Raw genomic sequence first — 16926 nt, 5'->3', positions numbered from 1 at the left:
GTTCCATAGTAAAAATGAAATGATAAATTAAACTTTAAAGGTCTAGAACAGAAAAGTAAAATAGATAAGCAAGAAGCACAGAAGAATGAAGTTAAACAGCAAAAATAGATTTAATTAATAAATTAAAATTCTAGTTTTTCAAAAGGTTAACAAAGTAAAGGAAACTGGCAATAAGTTTATCAAGAATAATATATGCCATCCTGAGGGGATTTGACTGACCTTATCAGATCCAAAAGCTACAATTCATGTTACATAGGTCTTGCTTTATCTTGGTCTTAACCATCCAGCATAAAAGTATAAAAACGAAGTACAAGAAATAAAGCCATGTTGTTGTGTTGAGCTGTAGGGGACTCAGGTCAACAAGTTCTGACATTGCCAGTCAAGTGGAATATTTTGGGATATTTTGCTGAGTTCACACACCTATAATATTTGGATGATGGAGCTAAACAAAAAAAGGGGACATCGATGAATGACCATTTTGTGTCCATGTGTTCAGCATGATTGGGATAGATATATAGCTACATTCTCTTAATTCAAGGAATAGAGGGATTTGGTCTAATACTGTTTGCAAATAGGATGTCATGTCTGCATCTTGTACAACAGATAGCCACTAGGAAGGCAGCATACGATGTCTTGATTGTTGGAACTGTCCTGCCAATTTGAATTGAAACTGTCTCATTGCTATTTATTTCTCAATAAAATTATGAAAAAACCCAGTACCCTCCCAAAAAAAGGTTGACAAAATTCAAATAATGTGTAAAATAAAAAATTTCTTCTTTCCCTACTCCGATTCACTAAAAGTAGCTTTAATTTGGTATGTCTTAGAGACCTTTTCCTGTTTCTCTGTGTGTGTATACTTTCATTACTCATATATGTGTAGGATTACCACAAAACAAAATGGGTTGTTACATGCACTATTTCACAACTTTTTCACTGTGCAACATATTATTTATTCCTCTTGCATTAATATAAGGAAATGTACTTCATTTAAGAAAATAATAATAAATACCAAAACTCTATGAGAAATATATTTACTATTTATCCCATATATATTAACAAAAATTAAAATTAAACCAGTCAAAAGAATAAATATTAATAAAGGCATACAGAACAAAAATAAGATATATAGTTACTTTCTCTTAGTTCAATGAGAAGAAAGATTTGTACTAATACTGGTCAGGCAAGATATCATGTCTGCATTTTGTACTCTGTATAATTACCACAAAGATAATATGCAATGTGTTAATTATTTCTAGGTTGCTTGAGGCGGAATGCTGCATATAAAGATAGGTATTGAAATGTGTCATACATAGGGCAAATTTCAATGGTAGGAAATTTTTTCATAGTAGATGTATTAGTTGGTCATATAGGAATCATGGGTATGAAGCTCGAATTCATAGAAATAGGGCTGTTAGAGCTAGTGTTTTAATTATAAAATTTATTAAATGTATTTCTGGAATTATGATGATTGGTATAGATTTGAGAAAGATGATTGTTCTTAGGGTACTTATTATTAAAATATTTATATATTCCGCTATAAAAAATAGTGCGAATATTCCTGCAGCATATTCAACATTAAAACCTGAGACTAGTTCTGATTCACCTTCAGTTAAGTCAAATGGAGCTTGGTTTTTTGTAGAGAATCAACCTTACTAACCTGTTCTGAAACTCTCTCATTGCTATTTCTTTCTCAATAAAATTAATCAATAAGGAGAAAATAAACACCAAAAATGAAAGAAAAAAAAAATAAGTTACAAACCATAGGAAGACACCTTGCAGATTTCTATATAAATTTCAAAATCTCAATAAAGGAATAATTTCCCATGGAAAAATTATTCAACGGCATTGATTCAATTATACATTGAAATCTTGAAAAGGTCAATTTCTGTCTATGGAAAGGTTAGAAAATTCTGTTTGGGGCACAATGCATAAAAAGCACCAGGTTGAGACAGCTTCTCTGGGAACTCTACCACGTCTTCCAAAACTAAAGAGTAGCACTGTGAATTGTTTCAGAAGATCAAAAAAGAGGATCTCAGGATAAATCCTGAGTGGATTTCACTGACCTTATCAGACCCAAAAGCTACAACTCTTGTTGCATAGGTCCTGCTTCATCTTGGTCTTAACCACTCAGCAGAAAAGTATAAAAACAAAGTATAAGAAGTAAAGCCATGCTGTTATGTTGAGCTGTCCCTACAACTCAGATCAACAATTTCTGACATTGCCAGTGAAGTGGAAGACCCAATACTATTATGGACTACTGGACTTTTTTAGAATATTTTGCTGAGTTTACACACCTATAATATTCAAATAACGGAACTAAACAATAAAAGGGGATACAGATGAATGTCCATTTTGTATCTGTGTATTCAAAATGGTTAGGATAGATATATAGTTACATTCTCTTACTGAATAGAGGGATTTGTTCTAATAGTGTTTGTAAGTAGGATACCACGTCCACATCTTTTACAGCAATTAACCGGTAGGAAGAATGCATGCAATGTGTAATTATTGAAACTGTCCTACCAATTTGGTTGGAAACTGTCTCATTGCTATTTGTTTCTCGATAAAATTGTGGAAAAAAGGAAAAGATATTGCATGAAAATGGAAACAAAAGACTAGAAATATTTATTTCTTATATCAAACAATATTGATTTAAAGATGAACTGTGGGGGGTGGGGAGATGGCTCAGTAGAATAAGCACTTGCCTGGCAAGTGCAAGGGCCTGAGTTCAATCCCATGTTCCACCAAAAAATAAATAAATACATAAATAAATAAAAATCAACTGTAAAAAGAGACAAAAAAGGAAATTTTCCGAATAATTCATTTTGGCAGCAAGTGTCTAAATCTCATAAAAGACACACAGAGAAACCAAGATTGGTATTTCTCATGCAGACCAAAACAAAAATAGTAAGCAAAACATGGAAGACCAAGAATCCAAGGGTTATTGCAGTGGTTAATTAATTGTCCATTTGAGTGGAAACGTCCAATTGAAGTGATGAGGCAGCAGGGTCCTGTGGTGGCAGACCTGAGGGAAGATGCTGAGGGAAGATGGTGATCAGAACGGGGTGAAGGAGAACAGGAGGGGAGGACTGCAACTGATTTTCCTCAGAGTAGCTCAGGTCCTCGTCTTGGCCCTGGCCCTCCTCTGTCCACCTCCTGCACAGGTTCTTCAGCTTCCAGCATGGCCTTAGCTACCCTGTGGACTCTGATTCCCGGTGTTGGCCCTTCAATCCTAGTGCTGCCCCTCAGTCTTCTGACCCTATACTTTGGTTGCTAGCAGTCTTTTGAGGAGCCTTTCTACAGCCTGGCAAGCTCTCCTAAGCACTAATCTGTGAAATGAGCAAATGCTATGCTATGATCTAGTGAACCCAAACCTTGGAATGTGCAGGACCCCTGGCCATCACCTCCTGTCTCCAGCCGTGCTCACTCCACGAGTCATCGCTCACCACCCTCCATCTCCTCCAAGTTCTTGAAGAGTATCTCAGGGTGTCACCTAGATATTCAGACACTGTAAGAGGAAGCTGGGATGACACCACTTGCTGTTTTGCTTCCAGAATGAAAACAAAAGTCCTAGTTGCATGCTGAAAAGCGTAATCTCAAGCATTCTCAAGTCCTTGGTTCATAGATTAATTTCTTGTCATCAATACAGATCTGAGAATTGTTTGTAGAGATTCAAAATGCTAGGTCCAAACTCCCATAGCTACCATTTCCACTTCTAGCTGCCCTTACTCACATTTTTGTTGTTTCAGAATTATCCAAAATTATTTTAATGTAAGACACCTCGTGATTCATTAGTAGGGACTCCTTTTAGGCCATTTTTCACACTGCACTTGGCCAATCCAATTCACGCAATTATTGAGCATGAATTACCTTTTTTTTTTTTTTTTTGTGGAACCAGGGATTGAACTCAGGCCCTTGAGCTTGCCAGGAAGCGCTTATTCTTCTGAGCCATCTCCCTGGCCCCTTCGAGCATGAATTTCATCCAACTTGTGGAGCTAGATGCTACGCCAGTGCCCTATTTTGTTTGGTTAAATGATTTTAAAAGCATCTATTTTCTTTGTCCTATCTTTTTATCTTAATTTCAAACTGATATTAAATACAATAACAGTGAAAATTACATTTAATAGCTATAATAATTGTTTAAGAAAAAGATCTCTACATTTAACTTCATAATTCTTACTTCATTTTGGTTTTCTTCTGCTAAGAGGATAACATTTCATTAGAAAGCCCAGATTTTATGATGGGACGATTTCCAGTTGAGGAGGAAAAATGCTCCTCTTTATTTATAGCAGGTTTGAAGTGAGAAATTTCTTTGAGACTTTCTTGCCAGGAAAATCTTTGTTTCCCTAAGGATTGTAGTGTGCTTTTTTCATTCCATTGGTGAGAACTATGTAAATTACTGTGTCACACATTTTGCTTCACTCCTGAGAAAACCAGACTCTTACTTGGTTCTTATTTATGGTAAAAATATTAATCCATGGGGTGGAAACATTTTTGCTTTTGTCTCTTTGTCTCTTTCCATGTATATTATTTTATCAAATACAGCTGATCCTCCATATTAAATTAATTTAATTTGAACAAATATTTGTCAAACTCATATGCTATAGGCCATTAAAGGCAAAGCATTGGAGGTTGAATTGTGTTGTGGTTAATTGGGAATTTCATGTACATCTTAGAAAACCAAAGAGAAAAAGAAATAAAATAAAAAAAAACGCCAATCAGCCACATAGTATTCAACTGCTGAGGAGCAAATGAATATGCCCCTCAGGTAATGAGTGACAATTCCATCCCAGCGGTTTCTTTCCCACTGCCATAGCTAGTACTAGCCCTCAGCACTGCAAGTTCTCCGTCCGATAGGCCAACCAAACAAGGCCAGAAACTATTTGAAAACAAACTGCATCTGATCTGAAGGTGTACACACTGTTTTACTGGACACCACTTCCTAAACAATACAATAGTCTATGATTTATATAACAACTCAGCACCCTACAGATGATACATAATTTGCAGATGATTTAGACAATACAGGAGAGTGTGCTGCGGCTGTGTGAAATCCCATGCTGTTTGATGTAAGGAACTAGATCATCTTGGACTTTGCTTTCCTTGGGGAGTCCTCTACCCAATGCACTGCATAGTAAAAAATAGTGGCGGATCTTTCTATAGAAGCTACCTTGCAATCTTTGGAAGCCCATACTGAAAATTCATAACTTATATTTAAAAACTAAGATATTTAGCATTGGAATGCTTTAGTTTTATAAATCACATATTTATGCCTTGTCATCCTAGCTGTCTATTTCAATTTTGTGTCTTCAATGGATTTATAAATCTTATTGTAATTCAGAACAGCAGCATCTTTCTCTGTTACGATTTATGCTTGGAGCAGGAGGAGGAGGTACAGTGTAGTCAGACTACAAGAGGCCACAGAATAGACTTGATAAAGTGCTCCAGTTGTTCTCCATCAAGAAATCCTCCCAGGTGTGGAGTCATTGTGTGGACAGCACTTGATAACTGCTGTGAAAACTGCAGCATCTTCCTGTACTATTGGGCTGCACTTCGGTTTCTTTGCTGTCAGTTGCAGTTTTCCAAAAGACAATGGAGCAAAGAAACTGGGTCCTGGCCAGTGGGTGCAGCGGTCATCTGACCTGGAGGGGATAGAAAAGATGTTGGCATCATCTAACATCCTTAGGTCAAGTACTCTGGCTGTGCAAGGCAGAGAGCTGTCAGCACAGCACACAGATTTTTATCATAGTACAAAAAGACTAAGAGGATGAGGAGACTCCTTGGCTTCAAAACGCTAGAGGGAATATTCAGATTTGTTGCTAGCATTTATTGGCCTAAAATGAGAGAGAAATCAGAGAGGTCTGCCTTTCAAATCTATAAGAACCAAGGGAAAGAATGAATGACCTTTAACAGTAGTGACAAACATGTCTCGGTTGCAGAGGGTGTGAAGTCAGAGATGAGAGGCGATGCCCTATGAGAGGATGGGCAGAGGGGTCAGCACACATAGGCATGTGCGTGTGGGGCCTCGGACACTGGGTTTTTCGGAAGCACTGTCTTCATCACTAGAGGGGTCACACCTATGGGTCGCCCCAGTTGGAAAGTACAGTCCTGGATGATTTGTAGAAAAGACACAGAAGTAAGTTTTGAGGGCTTTGAAGAAATCAGAATAAAAAAAAAAATCCTAATGGCATGACATGTCTTTTGTTCTTTCCCAGGTAAAAACCAAAAACTGAAATTAATCAGAAACACTATGATTTGGAAGTAAGAAAAGTGAAGATATGCCTTGGACAGGAACCTAATAACCTTAAGTAATGTAATGACTATAGGCTAGAACATGAGCTATGGTTATATCAATAGGAATGACAAATGGGACAGGGGTGCTGGAGGAGGAAGGAGAGGAAAGAAGGGAAGCAAAGGGGAATTCAAAGAAATAGAAACAAGCTGCAGTGTGTATAGGCAACCATTTCCCAAGACCATTGCAAGCCACGTGAACTGTAAACGTGTGCAAACAAAATTTTAAAAAAATTAAAAGACTACAAGAAAGATCTCCTCTGTCCTTAATCTTTACTCACTTTTACTGTCTCTGCAGTATAGATTCCCTAAGACAGACAGCTAGCTTAATATCTGGTTTATTTGGAAAAATATTACCATTTTATGAGGCAGAGAATCCTGAAGCAGTCCAGAGTACCATTATGACATCTTAAGCAAAGTAAGTATTGACAAATTCAGGACAGCTGTAACCATGTTTTCATTAGTTCTGCTCAGTGTTTAGAGCATCCATGGAGTGCTCTTTTTTAAGAATAAAAAGCTGAATTTCTTTGGCAGGAAAGTAATTGTGAAGTGTTTAAGCAAATGAAATGAGCTCTCTTTGCACTGAAATGTGAAGCTCCCATTTCCTCTCTTTAAATTTTTAAAAGATATTATTTTTGTCAGTGTTATCAAGAAGAAACATTAAAATTCATCTCACCCAAAACCTCTACTGGGTAAGGGAAAAGGGAGAAAGATGCTAACTATCAGCAAACAGATCTGATAACCTGCAGAGTATTTCCGCGGTCAAAGAAGGACTGTGGGATAAAAAACACGTGTTCCAGATTTGACAACCCTTGGCATCTTGTAAATAGCCTTTAAGAATCCATACCTTAAAACTGCCAGTGCCAGCAAAATAGTGCCCAAGCTTCTAGGAAGCTAAGCAAGCAAAGCAGGGAAAGGAAATGTGACTAGATTGCATATAAAAACCTAAAGACCTAAAAAGTGACCTGGAATTCACTTTACCAAAAGATAATCCCACACTTTGAAGAATTGCCTTCTTATTTATAAATCAGAGAATACTTTGGTATGTACTGAATATGAGTAGATAAAATTGTAGAGAATAAACATGCCAGGTGGGATAGGGAAAGATGAAGAGAAAAATGAAAAAGATTCCAAGTTACAAAAAAACTGCTGAGTAACTAAAAATGATTTTCTTAATATGAACTATTTCTGACTTAAGGATATTGACATGATCCCTGGTTTTCTAACAGTTCAACACCCTTTTCCTGAAGTGGAAGGGTGTATTTATCAGTATGTTTTCAGACTGAAAGCTGAAAGAGGGCTGTTTAATCTTGGACTTGAGATATGCCTTCTCACTTTCTACACAAGTTGCTAGTGTAGCATATTGACCTCATGAACCAAAGCGAAGGTCCCATAGTGTAGCCAGTTAAGAGAAGCCCATGGTGCCTATCACTGCAGACTGGGCTCTTTATTTCTTCCTGTCTCAGTCCATATGTATTGCTGTAACAAAATGCCAGAGACTAGATAAATTGTAGAGAATAGAAGTGCATTTCTTATAGTTCTAAAAGCTGAGAAGTCCAAGACTAAGACTCAAGATCTGCTGAAAGACCTCTGATGCAGTATCCCAAGGCAGGAGGTGAGAGGCAGAGAGAGAGGATGGAATGATGGGGGGCAGGGGCCAGAGAAAAAGAGAGAGAGAGAGAGTAAGAGAGAGAGTAAGAGAGAGAGAGAGAGACAGAGAGAGACAGAGAGAGACAGAGAGAGACAGAGAGAGAGACAGAGAGGGACAGAGACAGAGACAGAGAGAGACAGAGAGACAAAAGGAGAGAAAGAGAGAGAGAGAGAGAGAGACAGACAGACAGACAGACATACAGATAGACAGACAGAGACAGAGACAGAGAGACAAAAGGAGAGAGAGAAAGAGAGAGAGAGAGTCTGGGTTGCTGTTTTACAGGGAACAGTCTTCCTTGTTTTCTTTTGAGACAGGATCTCACTATGCAGTTCAGGCTGGCCTTGAATTCACTTTGTATCCCAGGCTAGCCTCAAACTCACAGCCACCCTCCTGCCTCAGTCTCCCCAGCGCTATTATAGGTGTGCACCACTGTGCCTGGAGAGGAACACATTCTTGAGTTGAGACCTTTAATTTGCTCATTGCCTACTTGTCCTTCCTTAAACTCCACCTCTCAAAGTGATCTCATTGGAAATATGTCTCCAACCGTGCTTTAGGCAGTGTGTTCCAAATACAGCATGCCTCAGGACTCAAAATTTTTAGATTATTCCATCCTTTCTGTTAAGAATTTACTTCTATTCTGAAATTATTTTTCTAGGAAACTGGTAATTAGAGCTTCTAATTTGCATTTTTTATTGACGTTACCTACCATGAGTTTTTATTACAGCCAAAAGCAAAATCACAAAATAAAACAAAGCAAGAATACTCATATTTTTCACTCTGTGAAATTCTATTAGGATAAGTATACATCTCCATACATTAAAGGTAATGGCATTTATTAACAATACATTGCATACTAGATAATTTATTAATGTGATTTTATTCCTTATGGCTAGTGTGCTAGTTAGGAATTAATGGTTAAGATCCATAAAATAAAGGTGTCCAAATCTGATAGACTCAATGAATTGTAAACCTAAATTTTGAAAAGGAAATAGCAGCTTTCAAAATCTATGACTTTTTCGGCATTCTTTGGGGCCTCTGTGACAGACAGCTCAGTCATCTACAATATAAAACCTACACATAATTTATTAGATATGTCTCTACTGATAAATTTTTAGATTATTTTCTGCTTTTTGATATGTAACAATAATGCTATAAATACAGTTTTTGAATGCACTTTCACCAATATTTATGATTAATCCCACACAGTATTGCACGTGAATGAATATTCATAGTTCCTAAATTTGAAACATTGGGAAATAGTCCTTCAAAAAGTCAAAATAACTTTGGTTCACACCACTGCTATTAAGGATAGCTTGTTTACTAACTTATTAGTAACCTTTAGTATTTTGAAACTTAAACATTTACAAAGTTCATAGCAAAAAATCTGATTATGTTGTAAAAGCAATTTTGTGATTGTTTTTAATGCTTAGAACTATTACATAGTTATTTTTATGAGTTATTTAGATATTTCTGAGAATTCTGTTCATACTCTTTAATCATTATGTTTATTTATTGATTTGTGGTGCTATGGTTTAAATACTCCAAAAACTAATGTACTGTTATGGTTTATGTCTAGTTGCTCCCTAAAACTTCACTTAGTCATTGTGTGGCTTCTAGAGTTTGTGATTAATCTGTGAGCCAATGCCAGGACTATGGGTGTGACTGCTGCTGTGATTATGGGCTTGATCACATGCTCTGGGGTGGGTGGTTTGCATTACAATAAAGGGAGGGAGAGAGGTTTGCTTGAAGCTGCAGCCACTGCCCCTCCCTTTGCTCTTTGCTGTTTTCACTGCCATGGAATGCTGCCCTCTGCCATGTGCCACTCTTCTTTGGAGCCAGATGAGTATGGACTGAATCCTACACTAATGGTGAGCTAAATAAACCTTTCCTTCCTTCATTTCATGTGTCAAGTATTTTGTCCCAGCAACAAGAGAAAACTAAGTGAGATATATACGCAAGGCTCAGTTTCCAATGCCGCAGTACTCAGAGGTAGGGCGTAGAGAGAAATAAATGCACAATGAAGGAAGTATTCTCATCAATCAATTAATCTACTGATGTGTACAGAGCTGCAAGGGCTATTAGGAGGCATGTCCAGTTGGAGAAAGTGGGTTGACAGGGACGCATCATTGAAGGTGTGCCCTGCCCAAGCTTCCCCGGCTCTGGCTTTCTCTCCCCTTGGTTCTGCTTCCTGGTTGTCATAAGATGAGCCACTCTTCTTCCTTGCACCCTCTACCATGGTATTTCTGACTTGTAGCTGCCCTATCATGGGCTCCAGCTTTGAAAAACACAATCCCAAATAAGCCTCTCCTCCTACACATCATGGATGTTAGGTGCCTACTCATGAAGTGACCGAAGCTTATTGAAACAAATTGTATGTTCTGAGTAATAATACTTCTGACTTTGTCTTTAAATGCTCTCGCTATATACTTAGAGTCAAAAAAATGTGTGGTTCAACCATAGATAATGCTCCTCTAAACATTTTGTCTATTGAATGTTTTATTATTTCCTTGGCTTATAGGTGAGGAAATGTAGGCGCAGAGAGACACTGAGCTAGCAAGTTGCAAACTTAGGCTTGAAATTCAAGTACCATGGCAACCACAGTGCCTAACAACATGTATCTTTTCCTTTATTTCCTTAGTGGCTGCTGAGGTTTCAGGGAAAGCTAACTATAATTATTAGGTTTTAATCTATACAAAACAAGAAAAAAAAGTTTTAGAGTACTTGTTTCCCTTAACAGATTAGAAATAAAAAGTTGAGTTTGTACTCTTCTACCATACCTCTGTTTTGGCCTTCCTATGACTGTAACTAAACAACCAAGAAAGACCTAGATAAAGAAAAAAATTCAAAGTATATTCTGAGACCATAAACATATCATGGGAACAATTAGAAACATTGTTAAGCACAGTTCCACTCTCTGACATACTTAGAAATCTTCCTATTAAAAGCCAGTGTGGCTGCCAGCGGCCATCTCCTGTGAAAGCTTTAGCGGAGGTGCTCTAAGTCAGTGTAGCTGTCTGCTGCACCTGTGGGGCTGTCAGGCCTGTGTCCACAGCTGTCCTGCCCAGAAGCACTTGCTCCTGAGCTCTGCAATGAGCTCCCTGACTCGGAACCTGATCTTGCACCCTCTCTCCCACCCTCCCCAGCCCAGCATCTTCCCTGCTTCCCTTGGGCCAAGAAAGATTCTGTTCAAGGCACTTCTGCATCTTGCCTTCTCCTTTCTTGTCTTTCAGAACTGAGGGTGACATAGTCTCTCTCTCTGCAGTCCTCTTAGTAGGAGAGCCTCCCAACTGTTTGACCCCATGTCTGAGCTTAGCTAAGGGGATTTTGCCTCCCAGAACCTGTACGCTCGGTCAAGGCTGTGACCCTATTTGGTTTTGGAAAGACTGTGCTTCCTTGGTTTCTTTTGAATTGGTTTGGCCATCTCTCCTCAGAGTCACAAGCCTGTGTCTTAATTGCACAGAAGTGTCTGATTGGTAGCAGGTAAGTATTTTCCAGGGATTCCCGGTGCCCTCAGTATTTCCCCATTTGGTGTGATTTCATTAAAACATACTAGTCTTCTGCATCTGATGAGATAATTTGTTTGAATATCAGCATCGCTTGTTCTCCCAAGGAGCACACAGAGACTCAGCAGGACCCTACATGATTTCACCCCAAAGTGTCTCACGTGAGGAGAATGTCAGCTCCTCCCCGAGTGGGTGTTTGAAAGCTCGTTGTTGCCCTGGACCGTTGGGCCTCCTCCCCTCTACCACGGATTTCTGCCCAGGGCTAGGTCTCCGCCTAATGTTTATGTGGGTCAGAGATTTTTTTTTTCCCTCTCATTTCACAGATAAAAACTGCTCTTCATTTCCATATTCAGTGTCTGGATGCCAGCAAAATGTCCATAATTCTTTGTTCTGCCTAGCTTGTTACACAACTCAACATGAAATCTGATATGTGAAAATTGGTTCTTTTGCAATTTGTATTTGTATATTATTTTTTGGCAGACTTGGGGAAAAGGCCTCTTTCCTGGCACTGAAAGTAGCCAGTCTTGGCGTGAACAGCCCCTGACAATCCCCAGCATATGGGAAGAGAAGGCGCTGGCTGCTGCCCACCCATCAGGTAAGTGCCATCTTTCTGACTGGAGCCGTGATCGATGTTGTGCTTGGAACGCAATGACTGCTGGGAAGGCTGCCAAGCAGCTGACTAGGCAGAGCCAGTGCGCAGGTCAGGCTGTACCAGGGCCTCGGTGTGAGGCAGGTTTGTTCCTCCCCATCACACCGGTGCCACGAGCTGGAAGAAAATACGCTCAGAAAGGTCCTGGCCTGGACTGTAGAAGTGAACATGATTTGTTTGGTGGAAGTAGCTTCAGGGTTTGCAATGAGAACAATATTTCGGGAGGTTGAATGTAAATTGCAGCGAGCATGGATTTGAGATTTTTAGGCCAGACGCCATGTGTTAGCCCCCCCAAGTATGAAACGGACACGGCTGTCCCAAAGAGGTGGAAGCTAGTGCTTAAAGTTGCCTCCACATAGTTTATAAAGCAGTTTACCTTCAGCACGGGCTGGCAATTTCAGCCAACTGGGCATTCTATTCTTCTCCACTGACAATTGTCTATGTAGACAAAGTGGGTTAATGCAGAAATGTCAAATGATCCAACGAGCAAAACTGCGGCTACTCAGAGAGAATCATAGGTAATACTTTGAAAAATAAACTTTCTATTTACAAACAATATTTTATGAATGAGAGGACACAAGGCTTGCTCTCTTGCAACTTGCAGTTCTCATTCAATATATCATGAATATTAGTATTTTTAATGCAGTCCCCACGACCTTGTATATGTGCACAAATATTTACTGAAGCACCCCTCAAGGGAGGACATTTAGGTTGTTTCCAGTTCTCTAATATTATAACAGTGCTGCTGATGGTGGTGTTTTATATTTCTGCAGTTATTGCTTTAGGAAAATTCCCAGAAACTGCCTCGTTGAACCAGTGGTAAGAACATTCTTTCCTTTGACATATACTGCTAAGCTTTCTCCAAAAATATTTTATTAATTCATATGGTCCTAATGGCATTTAATTCTATAAAACTTTATGTTAGTGAATTAAATTTTATTTGCAGGCAGAGGTAGGGATGCTTCTGTAGTTTTCACATGACTGGAACAGACATGCATGCTAAAGAGAGAAATTACGAACACATTTGGCCGTCATCAGTGGAGCCATTGGTAGGCAGCTAGGCAGAATCTTTCTAGAAATAAATACATGCAATGTTCACTATCGGCAGCTTCATCCAGGACTGCAGTAATCCGTAGTCACATTGGTTTGACTTGGTATTATAGCTTTGCACTGTCTCCAGGACCCATTGCATGTTCTTGCCTTTTAGATTTCCCTTCTTGCGTTTCCCTCCTCCTGCATTTCAGCAAATGAAATGAACCACGAAAACTTTACCAGGCCCAAGTAGAAGCCCTGAGAAAGGAGTCATTTATCTGCCAGCAAATTTACACCAACACATAACGCGCATCTGTGTGTAGAGAGTTTTCTTCTTTCTTGCATTGGCTCAGACAATGATGACAATTCTGAAGTACCGAAATCAGAGTGTCCAAGTAAAATGAGAAGTTTTAGTAGTCTGTGTAAATGTCATGCTTGCTCTTGGTTCCTGACATGTAGCTTGACCCAGCAGCTTGCGTCAGGGGCAATGCTGCCGTCCCACAGTGGAGACATCTGGCAATGTCTAGAGATGACTGATACCAGAATCTAGTGGGTAGGGAGTGGTGACACTGTTGAATATCCTACAGTGCGTAGGAGGGACTCCTACAGAAATTGCCAGGCCTCACGTGTGAGTAGTGAGAGTGTTGAGAAGTCCTGCCTCAGCCCACAATACACCTCAGTCTTTGAGAAAAGAGTCCACCCTGCCTGGGCTTTATACAGAATAAGTAAAAACTAAAATGCAGCTACCTGTCCACTTGATGCACGGTGAAAATGCTTTTTGAAAGGATGTACCATGGCTCTTTTCATAAGCAATAAAAATCTTGAAGAAAATAAGCAAATTATACGTGAAATAGATAAACCGAACGTAAGTAGCAAACATCTAGATGCTGATTTCCTGCAGTTCTTTCTCCTCCTGTCTATCGTCACAGCCAGTCTGAGCATTTATGTTGGCTTGATCAATGGGAGCGGGCTTGGTGGAGGACTGAAAGAGGTGACTGGCTTTCTATTCTTCCCTACAAAAATTGTAGTAGAGTTAGGCTTTGTTGATTTGCTGAGCTCTTTTGCCTATCAGGGGTTTAATCTCTTTGGCTCCTCCCCCATTTTTCATCTCATCTACTTCCTATTTCTTCTTCATGTCTAAGCTTTAAGTGCTCTGGTTCCCAGAAAGCCTCCTAGCATCCTCGCTTCTACAGTATCCTCATTATCACATCCGTAATATGCTCTAGTTTTCTGGTTTACAATGCATAGTAAATTAAAAAGTCATACTATTTGGTGATTGTGGCCAGTATCCACCTGGGCCCTATAAGTAGTCCGGGCAGGACTGTGAGCAGGAGGTTGTTTTATCTTCAGTGCAGAGCTCAGGCCTGGTCCCTTAGACAGTGCAAGAGAGTTTGTGATGAATGGATGAATAAAGAAATGGTCGTGTTGAGTGTTCCACCCCAAGTCAGCTTAGGGGTTCATCCAATCTCCATGAAAATATATTCCTGACTCCTGTTCTCTCCAGATCTCAAAGAACATCCTTTGCATGGTGTGTAGATTATGTGCCCTTGCACGTTGCCATCAAATTCCACAAAGTTAAAAAGGAAGGGTTCAGTGGTTCTCTCCATCTTTAGATGAGAGCTAATTTTAGGAAACCCTGTTGCAATAACAAAAGGCACTGTGGCTTTGTCTGTAGGACTCATCACACCCAGGGCACCTGGAATACAGAGTGTCCCCAGGTACCTGTGCTTACTGTCACCTGGGGGGAAGCAGTTAGCGGAGAAAAGGGGTCTGTTCTGAGGACCCCTTCCAAGTTTCTGCAGATCTCATTAGCAGAGGCCCCTATTAGTGCTTATTAGGAAGGTGTTTGGGCTTTTTAGTTCATTCCATTTTCATGATGTGGATAGCAGCCGGGAAAGAATGGAGTGAAAAAGAAATGTGTTTCAGGAAGGGACCCAGGGCTGGGGAGACAGCTGCTGTCCAGGCGCTGCACAGGAATCTACCAAGGCCTTAATGAGGGCCATGAGGCCTAGATCCACACACAAAGGAGGAGGTAGAGAGCAAGCTGGGTGGAAAAGCTCATGTACATTGGGGCCCTGGTGTGTGTACACTGTGTGAAGCATCCTTTCCGAGGTCACTGACATTTTGCACAGACTCCAGGCTTCCTTTGGCCAGTGCAAGAAGCAGTTGGTGATGCATTGTTAAGCTGGGATGGTCACAAATTGTCCAATACTTGTCCTTTCAGGTGCTAGAGGATGGGGTGGTCTGAGGAGTTTCCTGAATGGGGGTCACCCCACCTTGTGGGTCTTCAGGGAAGCACGTTGGAAGCACTGATCCACAGCAATAAGAAATTGTACTTTCTCCGGGCATACTAGTTCCCGCCTTCTTTCATCTCCAGTCTTTCACAGAATATGCCTCGCTTTCTCACATATTTCCTGTTTTGTCTGAAATAGCATTATGTGAAAACAGGTGAAAAACAGCAAGATCCAAACAATATGATCTGCAGGCAGAGGCATGTGGTTTCGCTTTGACTTATCCAGCTCCTAGCCGGGCTCTGAACTGATCGTCCACCACTGCAGATCTTAGCTTCTTTCACAGAGGAGCAGGGGTAATAACATCTGCCCTGCTGAGAGCACACGGTGGCTTACACACAGCAGAGTGTTCTGTGTGACATGGCTCTGTAAGTAGAAATAGTGCCATGGATACAAGGTTAGCAAAAGGACAACCAGTTACTCTGTGAATGAAATCTTCTCTTAGAAAATGGACATCCAAATGGAGTCAGCACTAACCTAATACAAAAATCAATACAGTTTAGAAGAAAATACAAACACCTGCACCAATATCTTTCATGAATATAAGAATTATTAACAAGGTGTTAGCACACATACCTACTGCTCAGAGATATGCTACTGAATCACACTGAAGTGTAAATGACTACTAGTTAATTCTCTGAGCAGATAGGGAAGCCTTGTGCAAGCCAACGAGAAACCTGGAGCTACAGCTGAGGAGTGGGCAGGAGGTACCAGGTGTGGGTACATAGCCCAGGAAAGAAAATCAAGCTACAGGACATGGACTAGTTACATACAGCTGTTGCTTCTGCTAGACCCTGATGTGAATTACTCAGTCACTCAGGTTGAAATTTTCTGCATCTGCATGAAAATTTCTGCATCTACAAGACTGCATTTCTTCAGGTCCTTATTTACTTATACATTAATTAACTGTCTTTATTGGGTATGCTGGGGATTTGACCATGATAGGCCATCCAGAAAATACACAAATATTTTTTGTGCATTGGTAAGCCAACCTCCCTTTTCAAGTAGGCTGTTATGTAATATGAAAGAAAAAATTTTAAATGAGTATGCTACAGGCTGTGCTTTACAGATTTGGCCTGTTTTGTGTCAGTGAACATGGGCTATAAACGTGCTCTAGGTCGAGGGAAATGCACACATAGAATCTTAAGTGCTCTGACTTCCAGAAAGGGGCTTTCAACAGGACATTGCTATGGTATAAATAGGAAATGTCCCCCAAAGATGGATGCCTTGAGGTTGCTAACCTCATCAGTAGGTGGGTCTCTTAATGTATTCATAATTAAAGAACTATCAGGAAGTGGAAACCAGAAAGAGAATGTTGGTCACTGGAGAAGTGCCTTTGATAGATATATCTTGACCCCAGCCACATCTTTGGCTCTATCTCTGTCCCACTCTCTCCCCATCTCCCCTTCCCTCCCCTTTCTCCCGCCCCTCCCCTTCCCCATCTCCCCTCTCTCCCTTCTCTTCTCCCCTTCTCCGCTCCTTGCCCCTCTGGGTCTCCCTCTCCCCTTC

At 40.1% G+C, this 16926-nt stretch overlaps 1 long non-coding RNA gene across 1 annotated transcript in view; it reads left to right on the top strand.

The window, feature by feature from the left end:
- The first annotated feature begins 1455 nt into the window (after positions 1-1455).
- The window catches only part of LOC111816208, a 25097-nt gene continuing 9626 nt past the window's right edge, over positions 1456-16926 (top strand). Inside the window, exons 1-3 of the long non-coding RNA XR_002820657.1 lie at positions 1456-1635; positions 8836-8842; positions 16132-16137. This is a non-coding gene — a long non-coding RNA (uncharacterized LOC111816208). The remainder of the gene's footprint in view (positions 1636-8835; positions 8843-16131; positions 16138-16926) is intronic.

Source organism: Octodon degus, unplaced genomic scaffold (assembly GCF_000260255.1).
Source record: "Octodon degus isolate 3935 unplaced genomic scaffold, OctDeg1.0 scaffold00002, whole genome shotgun sequence".
Lineage (NCBI taxonomy): Eukaryota > Metazoa > Chordata > Mammalia > Rodentia > Octodontidae > Octodon > Octodon degus.
Note: the sequence above shows the minus strand (reverse complement) of the source record. Positions and strands in the feature narration are given on the sequence as shown.